The sequence below is a fragment of the Macrobrachium nipponense genome, chromosome 26 (genome assembly GCF_015104395.2).
Source record: "Macrobrachium nipponense isolate FS-2020 chromosome 26, ASM1510439v2, whole genome shotgun sequence".
NCBI lineage: Eukaryota > Metazoa > Arthropoda > Malacostraca > Decapoda > Palaemonidae > Macrobrachium > Macrobrachium nipponense.
Window position 1 is genome coordinate 59047911 of NC_087215.1, and position 17755 is coordinate 59065665.

At 39.5% G+C, this 17755-nt stretch overlaps 1 pseudogene; it reads left to right on the plus strand.

Moving 5' to 3' along the window:
* LOC135199917 (transcription elongation factor S-II-like) overlaps nucleotides 1-17328 on the plus strand; it is a 68996-nt pseudogene extending 51668 nt beyond the window's left edge.
* Nucleotides 17329-17755: the final 427 nt, after the last annotated feature.

Consider the following 17755-nt stretch of genomic DNA (forward strand, 5'->3'; position numbering starts at 1 on the left):
ATCCATCCAAAACCCCCACCTTTTCAAATGTGACTAAAAATCAAGACATCAAACAGCACAATGACAAACAAGATAGTATAAACATGGAAACTGGGATTTCATACCAATAATACTGAAACCCTAAATAAAGTGATATTACAACAACCAATACCACCACTAACATAGATGATTCAGTTATCCATGGAAAAGAACTTCCCAATAGAGAAGAATTAAATAATGACGATAATCGAACTGGCAAAAAGAAAAGAATTCTAGAAAGAACCCCACCTAAGGGAAAAAAGTAAATATTGAATAAAATTACAATCAATCCAGAGAGACTCCAACTACACCAGGAGAACATTTTAAAAAAGATATTAAACTAACCTCATCACAAGTGGAAATACACAATTACCCTCAATCTCAATCAAACAGCCAACATCTGGACAGTAAAGATCACTCTACAATTTCCATCAAATAATACTAATGAAAATCATACCATTAAACCAAACCAAAATATAACTATCACCCCCCAACCATCCACAAGACCCAATATCCCATACAACACAAAACAATAACCCCTCAAACCAACAGTCCTTATCACTACAGAAAAGAAACAATAGAATTACAAAACCAGAAATTTCTAAAGCTAGACCAAAAACTTCTGAACCAATAATTAAACATTACCAAACATGCTTCATCTTGTGGTTGTAATGAATGCTTTGTAAGTACATATAACCAACCCCTAACTACCAAGACAGAGGACACAGTACGAAATTGTATTGACAATTTTACCAAGAAATTAAGGAGGTGCCTTTAACACACAACATGAGAACGAATATGTTCTGATCCTTAAAATACAAAAAAAGGAAATTATAAATCAAAAATACTTATTAATATTCAACTATGAAAACAAACAACTACAAATCTAATAACCAACATACAAATACAACGATTAAAAAACCACAAATAAATTCAAATGCATATAAAACTACGGAGATAAAGTAAAATCAGCAATAAATTTACAGAATTTAACACCAATTCCTCCCAATAATGGAATATAAAATCATTCAATGGAATATAAATGGTCTCTTAACCCGACTACGTCTGGGTGAATTACAAAAAGAATCATACGAGACCACAACCCAAATGTGCATATGTCTACAACATATAGGAAGTAACCCTACAAATATCCAACACTATAAAATTGCCTGTTATTCACCAACTGACGGTGGAAAATTGACACAGCCATATACGTTCATAATAGCATTACATATGAACCTGTTGACATACCATCTATGCCATATCAAATAACATCAATTAAACTGTATATGCCTGATAAAAGTAAAATCACTATTTGTAATTTATATAACCAACCAAATTTCAGTGCATACAGGAACCACTACTTATAGTAGGAGATTTTAATGCACATAATCCATTATGGGATATTAATAACCCCACTGACACATCCGGAATCAACATAGAGAATACTATAAATGAAACACAACCTGTATTGTCTCAATGAAAGTGAATTTCCAACATATTTTTCAAATACACACCTAACCTTTTCTTCAATTGACATTTCATTATGTTCAAATGATGTAGCGGAGAAATTTGAATGGAATGTCCTAGACGATTCATACACAAGTTGACCATTTCCCAATCATTCTGAACTACTTAAGTAATGTCAAAATATTGCCACCTACAAGATATAATATTCAAAAAAGCTAACTGGGATAAATATTTCCTATACACACGAAACATACCACCATTCCACATAATGAAGATCACAATACTACATGTGAATCCTGCCCTATAGTATAAACATATTAAACAAAATAGTTATTACAAAAAACAATAACAATTAACCACATTAAACCACTATAACAGATATACAGCCAAATTTAGACAAACGGTAATAGCTGAAAAAAATTGCATCATGGAAGGAATATGTTCTCAAACATATCTTCAAACACATCCACAAGGGTATGCTGGCAAAAGATAAGGAAAATCAATGGAAAACATATAAGACCTCCAAGAAGTGCAATACATTTAAATGGAAAAATATACCATGATACTTATGAAATATCAAAACATAATTGGGAAACATTTTTGAAAACATCAGTGCTTACTCCTGCTTAGATACACATTTTCAAAATATCAGAAAACAAAACAAAAGAAAATATACTCCAATTTTGAAACTCTTGAAGACCTGGGAATACTAACTATATTTTAACATGGATGAACTAGATAATGCCATCAACTCTTGTCATCCTCTGCACCAGGATATGATAAAATATCATTTGAAATGATAGAAAAATTAGCTCCTATAGCTAAATCATATTTATTAAAATTTTACAATAGTATCTGGCTAAAACGTGTCTTTCCTGATAAATGGAAACATGCCATATTATTCCAATAAACAAACCAGGAAAGGATGCAAGTAATCCATCCAATTATAGACCGATATCTCTAACAAGTTGCCTATGCAAAATCTTAGAAAAAATGGTTAATGCACGATTAAGGTATGTAATAACCAAAGAATCCATTTTCAACCCCAACACAATCTGGTTCAATAGCTGGCAGATCACCCTAGATCCCTTAACGCATTTAGAAGATCATATCAAAAAAGGCTTTGTTTTGAACAAAAGAAATTAACAGTAGCTTATATTTTTTTATATAGAAAAAGCATACGATACAACATGGAAACATAACATCATGCAAAAACTCAACTCCAAGGGACTAAGAGGCCACTTACCAATATTTATTAAGAACTTCTTAACAAACAGAACTTTTCAAGTAAGAGTAGAAAATTCCTACTCAGTAACCTATAAACTGGAAGAAGGAATCCCTCAAGGTAGTGTCTTGAGCTGTACATTGTTTGCTGTTTAGCAATCATGACATTACTATAAATTTACCAAGTGGTGTAAAAAACAGTTTATATGTTGATGACTTTGTCATTTACTATACGAGTAGTAATCTGAGACATGCTCAGAGAGTTCTCAGTACTGCCATTTCAAATATATGTAGTTGGGCAAATTCAGTTGGATTTAAATTTTCAACTGATAAAACAAAAGCAATCGTCTTCTACAAAGACAAAAGGTGGATGAAGAACCAAACAACCAAACTGCATCTTTATAGCACTGAAATACAATTTTGTACAAAAATCAAGTATCTAGGAGTAATGTTTATCAACATTTAAATTGGAAAGAGCACATCAAAATACATTAAAGCCAAGGCATCAAAGCCCTTGCCATATTAAAAAAGTTATCACACACTAATTGGGGAGCAAAGCGAGACATTTTATTAATGATATATAAGGCAACAGTCTTATCCATAATAGATTACTGCTGTCCAATATATTCATCCGCCTCAGAATCTGCATTAAAATCTCTCGATGCAGTGCACCATGAAGGCGTGCGATTGTGACAGGAGCTTTCCGATCGTCCCCAACAAACTCACTTTTGGTGGAGGCAGGTATTTTGCCCTTAAAACATCACCGTAATTTAATAACAATACAAAGAGGTCTTTCAATGCAAGCGCGGGATCGTCTCCTGCAACTTACTGCTTCCAAAACTGTAATCAAGTAACAGCAGTTAATAGTACTAGCTCTTTCCAAAAAGAGCTAGATACATAATGAACATACATAATATGAATCCAATTTTTCACCCACCAATGGAATTGCCACCACCATGGATTTTAAATAGAGTAAAGATATGTACCTCCCTGTCTTACCTACTCAAAAAACAAATGACAAGTACGGAAATGTACCGCCAACATGCTTTGGAGCACATTAGAAGAAAAGGCGACAAATTTATGATATATACAACGGCTCCAAAATAATGTTGGAGTAGGAGCATCTGCATATTCGAAAAATATGTTAAGTAAAAAAAGCCTACCTTCAATATCATAGTATTTACTGCTGAAGTCACAGCCATACAGATGGCTCTAGATATGATATCTGAGGCAAAAGCAACTGTCTCTGTAATTTTCAGTGACTCACGTAGCGCTATAGATGCAATAGGACAGTATAAATCAGGAAACCAAATAGTACAGGAAATTCAAATAAAAATTCATCAACTCCTCCAATCAGGAATATCAATGGAAATATGTTGGATCCCAGCACACGTGGGAATAAAAGGAAATGAATATGCAGACGCCTGCCTGCTGCCAAATTAGCCCTGCACTATCCCTCCAACAATTTCATATGCCCCAGTGTCAGACTGGGTAAAATCAGTTAAAACATAATTTACCAGGATTGGAAAGAAGAATGGGCCTCGGTGCCAACAACAAACAAACTTAAAAATATAAAAACTGAAAGTCTATGCATGGAGGACTATCACAGGAGGAAAGAGAACAAAAGAGGTGATCCTAGCAAGGCTACGTATAGGACACACAAGATTCTCACATGGTCACTTGATGTCAACACCACATGCTGACCCAGTGAAATGTAACAGATGTCAAACACCCATGACAGTACAGCATTTGCTTGTTGAGTGCCCAAATTGGACCCAGCAAAGATCTATTTATCTGCGGAGTTCAGAAATGAAAAATATTCTTGCGGAAAGCAGGGATTTTTCAATTAATAAAATCATAAATTTTTAAATAAGACGGGTTTCTCAAATAAAGTCTATTTTTTTTTTTTTTTTTTTTTTTTTTTTTTTTTCTCAGGATTGATCCCTGAGAACCAGCCCGAGAAGAGTCTACTTGAGACTCAGAGGTCTGGAAAAACTAACACCTATTAATAATAATAATGTACATTGTTTGCTTTAGCAATCAATGACATTACTATAAAATTTACCAAGTGGTGTAAAAACAGTTTATATGTTGATGACTTTGTCATTTACTATACGAGTAGTAATTGAGACATGCTCAGAGAGTTCTCAGTACTGCCATTTCAAATATATGTAGTTGGCAATTCTGTTGGATTTAAATTTCAACTGACAAAACAAACAAGCAATCGTCTTCTACAAGACAAGAAAGGTGGATGAAAAACCAAACAATCAAACTGCATCTTTATAGCACTGAAATACAATTTTGTTCATGAAACTTACCTGACAGATATATATATAGCTGTATTCTCCGAAGTCCGACAGAATTTCAAAATTCGCGGCACACGCAGTGGGCGGCCAGGTGGTAGTACCCATTCCCGCCGCTGGGAGGCGGATATCGGAAAACTATTCCCACTTTTCTATTCATATTTTTTCTGTCGCCGGTCGGTAAACAACTGTTTACAGACCTCCGCCTAGGATTTTGAACTTATTAGCCGCTTAAGTATCCTAATTATTCTTTCGATTATTGACTTGGATTTGGGTGGCTAGGCATACGCTATCGTAAATTTTTTTCATTGCATTTGATGTCTGAAGCTAGTTAGCCTAGTTTCAGACTTTGTTGTCTGCATGGGGTAAGGTGAGGCTACCGGAACTTTCGGTAGACACTCGCTTAGTATATATGACGTTTACATGTTTTCTTTGCATAAGTTCAATGTAATTAGTGTAATGTGTGACTGATTACGGAAGAAGTAGGATCATGTACGCATTTTAGAGCGTGTTAGAATCAGGAGTTTTCCTCCACAGTAACAGAAGTTAGAAATAATGGACCTTCTAACCTGCTGTAGATTTTATTTTGCCTAACCCTGTGGTATGGCTTACGGGCCTAGAAGAAGTGTCTGCTAGAGGATTACATCAAGTAATCTTAGACTAAAGTGCTCGCTCTCCAATCAGTGTTGTGAAGTGTAGTGCCCCTTGTGTTGTGGAGGGGGCGTCAGATCGGCCCCATAATGCCTCTAGGCCTGGACCTCTGTCGGACACCCAGGACTCAGGGAGAGGGCCATGTCGAAAGCCGCAAGAGGGTTACGGGGCTCCCCACCGATCTGGCGTCCCTTCGGCAGGACCTGTTGACGCTTCCCAGGCTGCTAAAAGATCGTGCACGTGCACGAATCTTGAAGGATTGCTTCTCGTCCTCCCCGCGCAAGGGTTGGAGCTCTCGGAAGGACTCGCGCCCTCTAAGAAAGCTTTAGAGAAGAGGACGCTTCACGTCCTCTCTCTCGTCAGGAGGGAACGTCAGATCGGCCCCAATAACGCCTCTAGGCCTAGACCTCCTGTCGGACTCCCAGGAAACCAGGGAGAGGGCATGTCAAAAGCCGAAGGAGGGTTACGGGTTTTTCATGCTGATCTGGCTTCCTTTCGGCAGGTCCTGTTGTCGCTTCCCAGGCTGCCGAAGATCGAGCACGTGCACGAATCTTGAAGGATTGGGCTTCTCGTTCCTCCGAGGCGTCCTCCCCAGCACAGGGGTTGGGGAAGCTCTCGGAAGGACTCGCGCGCCCCTAAAGAAGCTTTAGAGAAGAGGACGTTTCACGTCCTCCTCTCTCGTCACGAGAGGATGAAAGAGTCCTGTGCCCTGTCAGGGCTCTCGAATTTTATTTACATAAACGAAGGAAGTAAGAGGTCCTTCGGGTAATGTATGTGCAGGAAGAGACCACATTTACCCTTTTCGAAGAATGCACTGGCTCTTTTCATAAGAGACATATTAAGGAGGCTCATTCATCTTGCCAGAAGAGTGATTTGAGCCTCCATGTGAGTGAACGCTCATGAAGTTAGAGCTGTTTCAACCTCGCTAGCATTCCAAAAGAATTTGGTAATCAAGGACATTCTAGATTCCACCTTTTGGAGGAGCAACTCAGTATTCGTCTCCTCTCCTCATGGCGCTCCGTATACGTTATGTAACGTTCGCTTTACTTCGAAAAAAGCAAGCTGATAAGTTGACGTCCGGCAAGCTGCTTTGCACAGTCAAACAACTTATGTCTCTGGTTCGGCATAAGAAGGGCAATTTAGACGTGAGGAAGCTTTTGGATGTGCTCGACATCCTATAAGTAGAGAAATTCTCCAGGACGCTCGGCAAGCACCTTGCGAGGGTTGTTTTTCGGACGGAGCTCGGCGTTCCTTTGCTGAGTGCGTTTCTGGAGATGTTCTTTTGCATTACTAAGACGCAAGTTGTCGCACAGGCGGCCACTATCTTTGTTAGAAGGTATGGTCTTTAAGGCCCGTCTTGAAGACGAAAGCCATACGTCTTCCTTTAGTGTTTCACACACTTCAGGAGCAGCGTTGCGGCTCTCCATGGAGACTCGCATAGGGAGGCGTCCCTTGAAAATATTCAACGTCATACGCAAAACGCGGTTCGTTCAGAACATTGAGATGTTGGCAAGGTCGCTCGCCAGGACGCCTCTTGGCGGGCCTTGCATGCATCTGGGCGCTCAACGAGCCTTCCTCTGAAACGTCGTTCAGAAGACTTGGTGTTCTCTGCTCAGACGATCGTAGCTAAAAGCAGGACGTTTTTTGAGGACGCTCAGCAGGAACGCTTTCCAGGACGCTCAGCAGGACGCTCGGCAGGACGCTTATGAGGACGCTTTTGTGGACATTCGCCAGGACGCTTCGGTGGAAGCTCGGCAGGACGCTTTGCGAGAGAAAAGACTTGTAGAAGGCGTCTTATTTGCTGTTAAGGACGTTTCTTAGGACGCTTGACGCTTTCTAAACGCTCTTCAAGAGGAGGTTTTTTCAGGACTCTCCACAGGACATTCCTTCACAGAAATTTTTAAAAAGGATTCGGAGTTAGCGGAGAGACATACCCGAATTTTTTCTTCGATCCCTCTTTCCTCTTCATCGATTTCTCTGAGAATCGGGAAGATTATATACTCGGATTCCTGGGTGACTTTCGGTCATGTTAAAGGGTTTTCCTCTATTAGCAAAGTGCTAATAGTTTTGTCAAGTAAGGACGTTTTCCCCGTTGTCATTTAAGTGGGGGACCCCTCATAAATGGGGTAGTTCTCATTGACATAGATTTAACGTTTTTATCGTTTAAGCGGATAAACTCATTAACAAATTTCGGAAGAGCTCTCATTCATTTTCAGAGGCTCATCCGGGGAGTAAGAAAAAGACTTGTAGACTAGATCCAGGAAGACTTATGTCCAATATCATAAGAACATTGAACGGTCCTTTGTTTTCGATCCTTGGTTCTCTCTTGATGATCTCTATTCGAATATTACTCCCTTTTCTTGGCAAAGGGTCTTGGCAAAGAGTCAAGGAGTTCTTTTAAAAAGTCTCATTCATTAGAAAAAACGTGGACAGTCGTTTTCCTTTCTTTCTCTCTTCCTCGTCGAGGAAAGATGTAGTAGAGAATTCGATGTTCAAATTACTACAATACTTACGTAGTTTATCTTTGCGTCATTTTGCTAACGCATGGGTCAAGTCATATACGCATATCGTATTTACCTCTGCGGATAGAAGCCGAAAGAACTGTTGTTCTAATGTATTTAATTGACACTCCCTTCAACCTTCCAAGAGTTTTCGGAGTAAGAACAACTCTTCAGGTATTGTTACGACAACACCAACTCAGCTTCTGTATTTAGTGAATTTTGTTTTCGTTTAAATATGCCTGCTTGAGAGTTTCCTTTGCTCGATAATTTCATACCTATCCCTTCGTAAAAAGGAGTAGCTGGCACTCAGGCAGATGGTGCGAGACGATGAACAAGGCTGCTGTTACTGTGATCTACGCAGTACCGGCTAGCTCGGTGACATGCGCGGTTGGTTACGTCTCTCTCCCTTGCGGGAATGGCTGAGCTAACCGTCTCTGCACCCTACAATCATGGATTTTAGCCTCTGGGTTGAGGAAATTTCTAGTAATCATGAATGAACATGCCTTCCGTTTTACTTTAGAAAATTCAACAAGATATCTCTTATCTTGTTCGGTGCGGGTTTACCGCACGGTAACGGAATTCTGTACGAATCTACCGCGGCATAGCACTAGAATAATGCTCTCCTGCTTATGCAAAGCGCAGCCTTATTTAGGGAAGGAAGCAGGCTGAGTGAGGGGATGGATGAGTTTGCTGGGGACCATTTCCTCGCTGAAGAAGCTTGTTTTCCCTGAATAAACAGCAATTCAGACCTCTACAATTTTTCCTCACGAAGAAATTGGAATAACATCAAAGATCTAGTAATAATTCTAATTTTCTCTCAACGGCTTGAGGATCACCTCGGGTGATAGCGAGAGGGTGCCAGACATCCGAACAGAGGAACAGATGTTCTGGCACATTGTCTGAAAGAATTGAAGCCAAATTGGTCGGTCTCTCCAGTTCCTCGAAGGGTGAGTTGGATCGAGTGGCCCAAATCATCTCGGATAATTTCTCAGCTCTCTCATAGCTCAAGAAGAGAGGAGTTGGTTATGGGCTTGGGCCGGAACGTAAACGATCCTCAAGAGGTTCGTTAAACTAGTGCACGGTCCGTGCGGGTCTTCTCGATCGAAGGCAACAACTACTGACGTCTGAGAATCCTCACTTAGAAGTATGTCGAAAGTTGAGGAGAGACTGAGGGCGTCCTTCGTTAAGTTTTTCGTTAATATTGAAGACGAAGGAGCTTCCTCTAAGTTGTTCCCTTATTCATGATCCTAGAGGATTAGCTTTAGTCGCCACATGTTGGCCTCTAAGAGGTTGGATTCACAGAGGTCAGGTAAATTCAGAGAATGTCCAAAGACCCTTCCCGGGAGAATCGGTGTAATCTAACATCGTCACTTAGTGAAGTATCTAATATCTCTCCTCTCTGAGTCTGAAGGCGTTCAGACTATCGAGAAGCGATAAGATCTTCAAGATTAATGGCAGTCTCTTGGCCAAGGCAAAGCAGTGCTGCCTATTTTCAGTGTTCAATCAGGAGGGGGCCGTTTCTGGAGGAGCGCCTCAGTGGCGTGGTTGGTATGGTCTTTGCCTGCCACCTAGGTGGGCCGCGAGTTCGATTCTCTGGCATTCCATAGAGCGATCAGAGATGCGTATTTTCTGATGGAAGAAGTTCACTCTCGATGTTGGTTCGGAAGCCGTTGGTCTCGTTGCTGAATAACCAATGGTTCCATCCAACGTCAAAACACCATACAAACACAAAACACAAAGGGTTCTTGAAGCAATTCGTCATATCTTGTGTTTTCTATAATAGTGAAGGGAAATGACTGTTCCTCCACCTCGACCTCTGTGAATTTCTTTATGGTTCTATCTTTCCGTTATGAAGTATGAGATAAGCTAGAAGTCCTAACTATTGTAGAATATGCAAATATGTTGTTGACGGCCTCTAGGCTCAGAGATTCGGTTCTGTCAAACAACAAAGCTTCACGATCTTTGAGGTCTGGGGAGATCTTGAAATTCTCTGGATCGCAGGTTCCGGCATGGAACTTAGACGTAGTCTGAGTTTCTGATGCCAAAAAGCAGTTTCGAACCTATCCTTTCTGCGAACTTAATACACGTGACCAGAAAGGCTAACATTCTAACCGCTCTAGCCACAGCAAAGAGGGTTAGTGAGGTTTTAGCCATCATCAGAGGTTTTAGCTTTAAAGGACATAATGCGGTCTGTCCTCTAAGCCTTCCGTTCTTGATAAGAACGAAAACCTATCTAACCCTTGACCCGAAGGCTTGGAGACCAAGGGTATGGCACAAATTATTGGGCAAGGGCATTAGAGAGTCATGTGCCCTGTCGGGTCTCTCAAGTTTTATCTTGATAAAACTATAGAAAGTCGAGGTCAACGGACAATCTGCGGTGTTTCCGTAAAAGGACCAGACTGGTTCATGTCCAAGAACACCCTGGCATTATAGTCAAGGAGTTCTTTTAAGAAGTCTCATTCATTATGCTTTGCATAAAGATTTGAGATTTTTTCTTAATATGAATGCTCAAGAGGTGAGGGCGCGGCCTCGGAAGCATTTCAACAGAGCATGACACTCAGTAACATCCTGAGTGCCACGCTTTAGCGAAGCAACTCTGTGTTCGCTTCACACTCCCGACGGGATGTGAAGACGACATTTGAGATCTGTAAGTCGCTAGGACCATACATATCCGTAGATATATTATTGGGGGCAGCAAGCAACACGAATCCTATCCTATAGAAAAGGGGATAGGTGTGCTTTTAACTTTGAAGGGTTGGTCGCTTGAGGCTCGTTCCTTTCTTTAGCCTAGAAGTTATGGAACTAACTTTGATAGGTTAGGTCAGGTGGTGGTTTTAGCTTCGTTGCCCTCAGAAGTATGGTCATATGGTCTAGTCACATTGTGGTCACGCCCCCGTTGACAGATCATCTAGAGCGCACCAGCATTACAGGTCTCTACCTCGCTGGCAACTCTAGTAACGCAGAAGCAGACTTTGGTGACAGTAATCACGAAGTCGGCTATGCTAACAGGTGAGGAACCAAGATGTATATCATCTACTTAATTTAGTTTCCCAAAAATCCTATTCTGTCTCTCCCACCATCCGAAGGTGGGATTCAGCTATACATATATCTGTCAGGTAAGTTCATGAACAAAATGTTATTGTTATAATACAATTAAGTTTGTTCATACTTACCTGGCAGATATATATAATTAAAGTGCCCACCCACCTCCCTCAGGAGACAGGGCAAGGATTGAAAATAAAAATGAATAGAAAATGGGAATAGTTTCCTGGATATCCGCCTCCCAGCCGGTCGGGAATGGGTTAACGAACCACCTGGCCTGCCCAGCTGGCGTGTGCCGCGAATTTTGAAATTCTGTCGGACTTCGGAGGAATACAGCTATTATAGATATCTTGCCAAGGTAAGTTATGAACAGAAACCTTTAATTTGTATTTATAACAATAACATTTTGTACAAAAATCAAGTATCTACCAAGTATCTAAGGAGTAATATTTTATCAACATTTAAATTGGAAAGAGCACATCAAATACATTAAAGCCAAGGGCATCAAAGCCCTTGCCATATTAAAAAAGTTATCACACACTAATTGGGGAGCAAAACGAGACATTTTATTAATGATATAAGGCAACAGTCTTATCCATAATAGATTACTGCTGTCCAATATATTCATCCGCCTCAGAATCTGCATTAAAATCTCTGGATGCAGTGCACCATGAAGGCGTGCGATTGTGCACAGGAGCATTCCGATCGTCCCCAACAAACTCACTTTTGGTGGAGGCAGGTGTTTTGCCCTTAAAACATCACCGTAATTTAATAACAATACAAAGAGGTCTTTCAATGCAAGCGGGATCGTCTCCTGCAGCTTACTGCTTCCAAAACTGTAATCAAATAACAGCAGTTAATAGTACTAGCTCTTTCCCAAAAAGAGCTAGATACATATGAAACATACATAATATGGATCCAATTTTTCACCCACCAATGGAATTGCCACCACCATGGATTTTAAATCGAGTAAAGATATGTACCTCCCTGTCTTACCTACTCAAAAAGCAAATGACAAGTACGGAAATGTACCGCCAACATGCTTTGGAGCACATCGGAAGAAAAGGTGACAAATTTATGGTATACGTATACAGACGGCTCCAAAAATAATGTTGGAGTAGGAGCATCTGCATATTCGAAAAATATGTTAATTAAAAAAAGCCTACCTTCAATATCATCAGTATTTACTGCTGAAGTCACAGCCATACAGATGGCTCTAGATATGATATCTGAGGCAAAAGCAAGTGTCTCTGTTATTTTCAGTGACTCACATAGCGCTATAGATGCAATAAGACAGTATAAAACCAGGAAACCAAATAGTACAGGAAATTCAAATAAAAATTCATCAACTCCTCCAATCAGGAATATCAATGGAAATATGTTGGATCCCAGCACACGTGGGAATAAAAAGAAATGAATATGCAGACTCTGCTGCCAAATTAGCCTGCACTATCCCTCCAACAATTTCATATGCCCCAGTGTCAGACTGGGTAAAATCTGTTAAAACATTGATTTACCAGGATTGGAAAGAAGAATGGGCCTCGGTGCCAACAACAAATAAACTTAAAAACATAAAAACTGAAGTCTATGCATGGAGGACATCCTCACAGGAGGAAAGATCAAAAGAGGTGATCATAGCAAGGCTACGTATAGGACACAAGATTCTCACATGGTCACTTGATGTCAACACCACATGCTGACCCAGTGAAATGTAACATGTCAAACACCCATGACAGTACAGCATTTGCTTGTTGAGTGCCCAAATTGGACAAGCAAAGATCTATTTATCTGCGGAGTTCGGAAATGAAAAATATTCTTGCTGAAAGCAGGATTTTCAATTAATAAAATCATAAATAAATTTTTTAATAAGACGGGTTTCTCAAATAAAGTCTAATTTTTTTTTTTTTAATTTTTTTTTTTCCCCCCCTTCTCAGGATTGATCCCTGAGAACCAGCCCGAGAAGAGTCTACTTGAGACTCAGAGGTCTGGAAAAACTAACCCCTATTAATAATAATAATTTCATCTTGTGTTGTTAATCATTACATAATTAGTTATTTATTCATAAGGATATACAAACCATAGCCTTTTTTACAGGAATATTCTCAGTGGTGAGCTGGAATTGATCATTTAAACTTGGTGATATGGTAGTTAACTGGTGGTAGGTCAGTGAGTGGGGAACCTCATCTCACCTGCCATCATTAAAGTATAGTTTTCTTTGCCACTTTTGAGTGAGAACATCTTGCTGTGATCAAGCTGACTGCTGTAGAAACTTCCATAGTTAGTATGTACGGAGAATTTCTGTAATTTACATCTTGTCTCAAAAGTAAATATCAGGGTGTAAAGGGTGTGGTCATTTATTGTAAACTTCAATGTCCATTGTGCCTGTGGATCCCTGCTAATAGGTAGGGTAGGAACTGGAGTCTTGATCTACTGTTGAGGAATGTTCAGTAACTTAAATATGGTTAACTCAGGTTCCCTGAGTGAGCTCAGGACCTGTCACTGGAACTGATGTCAGAGGCAAAGATGATGCTGGGAATGACATCACGGCGTACGTTGGACTCTTAATCCAAGTTGATGGCCTCACTGATGATGAAATAAAGGGTGACCCAGGATGAGATGGGGTTACTGATGGCGTCCCACTTGGTAGCAGAACACTCGCCCCAAAATAATGGAAGCCAGTAGGAGGGGGAACCACTAGAGGAGCCTTCCAAGGCAGGGACCCCTTGTAGGCTTAAGGAGGTCCACACGATGCCATCTTGTGTGAATTGGTCTTGGAAACTAAAGAACAAGATGGAGTTGCTTGCTGCCGCCTCCCTCCTTGAAGGGACTTCTCCCTCTGGAAGAGACAGGCCTGCATTAAACAAAATATCACCCTGACCAATTCCTGATACTTCCAAAGATGAGTCAATGGAAGAAAAGGAAGGGGACAAGGCATCAAAGGAAGGAGATGCAGAAGAAAAAAGTCTGGAAGAAGGGGAAGCAGAAGTGTCCGCTTCAGGAGAGGTAAAATCCTTCCTAAGAAGGGATGCTTAGACCTCTTACGATGCATAACAGGCCAGGAACAACACTCCAGGCATGGATTGGTAATATTACAAAAATTAGCATGACACCTACTGTAAGTTGCATGGGGGTCAGTCAAGGAGGAAGCTAGGAATCCTGAACACAGGAATCCTGGAAGGCCTGAACACACAGGCACCCCCCAAAAAAATGGGGGAGTGGTGGGGAAGGAATCATGAGCTATCCAAAAAGCCAGCTTGGGAAAGAGAGCAGCAAACCAAACATCTACTCTCCAAGCAGTTGAAGAAAGACTAAGTGTGTCACGATATTCATGGTGGGCGAACGGACCACTTTCCAAACTCTCAGGCATTAGGATGCCAGATGCCACAGATCCTTGCATATACACTCTGATTGTTTTTAACTGGTTTCCAGCTGACGCCAGAAGATTTATCCTATTGTTAAGACCGAAGGTTTGTTAGCTATGTAAAATATGAATTGATTAGAAATTTGTCATATTGACTGGTTTCTCTCTTCCCTCTTCCTTCTCTTTCTCCCTTTGTGAGGTAGAAATTCAGTTTGAGAACATGCTGAACAAAACACTTTATAGGTATGCTGCACAATTGAGCATTCAGGTTTTAGAGCTTTAGATTATAAGATGCAACACACTTTTCTTCCTGTTAACAGAGTTGGGGGAAGTAGGGCTTAAATCTGAACTCTTTAATTAGCATTTACCGTATTAAGTGGCTTTCAACGTTACTCCTGGTAGAGGACATACCTACAGTTTTCCCTGTGGGGTGAGAAAACACGCAATTTTCACTTGAGATAAGGGTTCTTCATTTTACTATCCCTATAGTAGAGGATAGGAGGTTGCAGGAGTCGGCACTCCTGCTGACTGTCGAAACTAATCAGTCTGTTAATAGTCTACTTCCAACCTATGGAGTGAGTTGTCCTAGTAAAAGGAAATGGTTTGTATCAACAACAATTCCAACATGCTGCTTAGAAATACTACTTACAAGGCTGTGATTTGTATGCCTAAGGAAAATATGAATTGCCCAAGTAAATTGACACTTATATTGTAGATCACTGAGATTTGGTAAATACAGTAATGCTTTTTTTTCTTTTCAGACAAAAAGGATGATGATGATAAAGATGGAAAGGAGGAGAAGAAGAAAGAGAAAGAGGATAAGGAAAAGAAAAGCGCCAGCAATGGTAACAGTAGTAGCAGTAGCAGTGGTAATTCAAAACCAGTTACATTCCCCAATGCAGCTCCACCCACAACTGATTCTTTGCGACTCAAATGCCGTGAGATGATAGCTAATGCGTTAAAATCAACTGGTAAGTTACTTTTATGATATGAAAGTCTTTGCATTTAGCAGATTACTCTACAGTGGTCGTCTGCAAATATTTAGAATCCCCCAATAATCGCAACCCCTATAAAGACACTGAAAAAACTCTATTTTGGCAGGTAAAACTCAAAGAAAACATCACTAAAAATTATTATACCTGGTTTTTTTTTAATAATTTTATCACCAAAAGTGCATTTTAAGATGAAATTGTTTAAAAAAAACAGGAATTTCTGGATATTTCTCATAGAAAAATACTGCAAATTGGCGAATTTCCTGTGAATAATGGATAGATATGGTCGAAATTGCGAATCTGAGAGTCCGTGAATCTGGAGAATGCGAATTTGGGGTGGAACCACTGTACTTGTAACATGTAACTTAAGAGATATGTGTGGACAATATTTCTTTCTTTTTAAGGTTTATTGTTGCAATTTGTATGTCATAGATGTTGGTTTTGTAGTATTTTCTTTGAATTAATTACAGTAATCTCTCCCGTACCCTCATTAATAGAGCCCGAGCCATTGCTGATAATGGAAATTTCCAAATATGTTAAAAAAGACATACGGCTGTAAAATACCACATCTCTCGTACACAACGCACCACACATTATTGTGGTTGTACTACTGGGTGTACAGTATACCACTGTAAAACACAGTTATCACTTTGTTTTATGTTATTTTGCTTAAGAAAAATAAGATTAAACAGGAGTCACACAGGTTAGGACTGTATTGAATCACACTCCAAAATCTATTCACTAGTTTATATGTTCTCTGTTGTGCACTGTATTATAGTACTTATTTATAGGTTTTTTTATAAATATTTGTTTCCTGTAAGATGAAAATTACCAATCGTTTTATATACGAACAATTTCAGAGGTGCCTGAAGATGCCATAGCCACCCCTGAATATCTGGCAGAGCAGATAGAAGGTGCAATTTATCAAGAATTTGGCAACACAGACGCGGGTTACAAAAATCGCTTACGCTCACGTGTATACAACCTCAAAGATTCTAAGAACCCACAGCTCCGTGAAAAATGTACTGCGTGGTGCTATAGCCCCCCAGAGAATTGCAGTTATGACATCTGATGTGAGTATACTCCTTTTACTGTATTAATCTGCCTTAGATCTTAGGAATGTAAGAGTGTTTGTTTTTTCCATATCTAAATATACTTCGTGTTCTATGTTTGATTTTAAATCACGAAGAAATAACAAACGTGATGATTATACAAAGTTACAGCCACGGAGGAGAATTGAAACACTGGAGATGCTAAGTACTGTCTTAGTAATTAGATGAAAGTACTTAGCATCTCCAGTGTTTTAATTCTGTTTCCTGTTCTTTATGTAAATTAATATTTAATTCCAAAAGCTCAGAAACAGTGGACCCCCATTTTCACAGGGGATGCCTTCCAGACTCCCCTGCCAATAGCCAGAATTTGTGAATACTTAAAACCCTTATAAAAAGGCTTAAAACTGCCTATTTTATTAGTTCTAACTCAAGAAACACTAAAAATGCTTATACCTGTTTTTTTTTTTTTTTAGTTAAAAAAAATGCATTTAATTATGAAATTTATATGAAAATACAGTAATTTGTAGATATTTACTCATAAAAAAAAAAAATATGAATAAGCTACTTTCCCGTGAATAATGGGCATATATGGTCCATAAAGAAATACAGGAACACTTGAGTCGGCGAATGCCGAGAACACGAATACCTGCATCCACTATTGTATACATTTTCCATGAGATTTTGAGGTTAATCTTTGTCTTCTTGCAGATGTGAGTTGCCTTTTTGAATTGCTGGAATGTATTGTAAAATGCAACTGTAGTAATTGCCACAATGCCTTCTTAACTTCTTGATTATTATTATTTTTTTTTTTGTATACACTTGTCACTACAAAGCCAGAAAATCGAAGTTCAAAGAAATTTTTCTGAAGAAATTGTGATGTCCGGTACTGGGAAACTAACTCAGATCACATAATCACAGAGGGCATGTTGCCGACCAGACCACAAGAAGGATAAAAGTCTACTCCCTCTCATGCATACATATTTATACCTGTCGTTTTTAAATATACTTATTTGAGCTGGAATAGACCCATCCTCACCATCATAGCCAAGTGGGCAATCATTTTTATTACGTTTTAGCTAAAATATAATGTAGAATCTACTGGTCACTTTTTTACCAGATACATATGCAACTGTAATAGCCA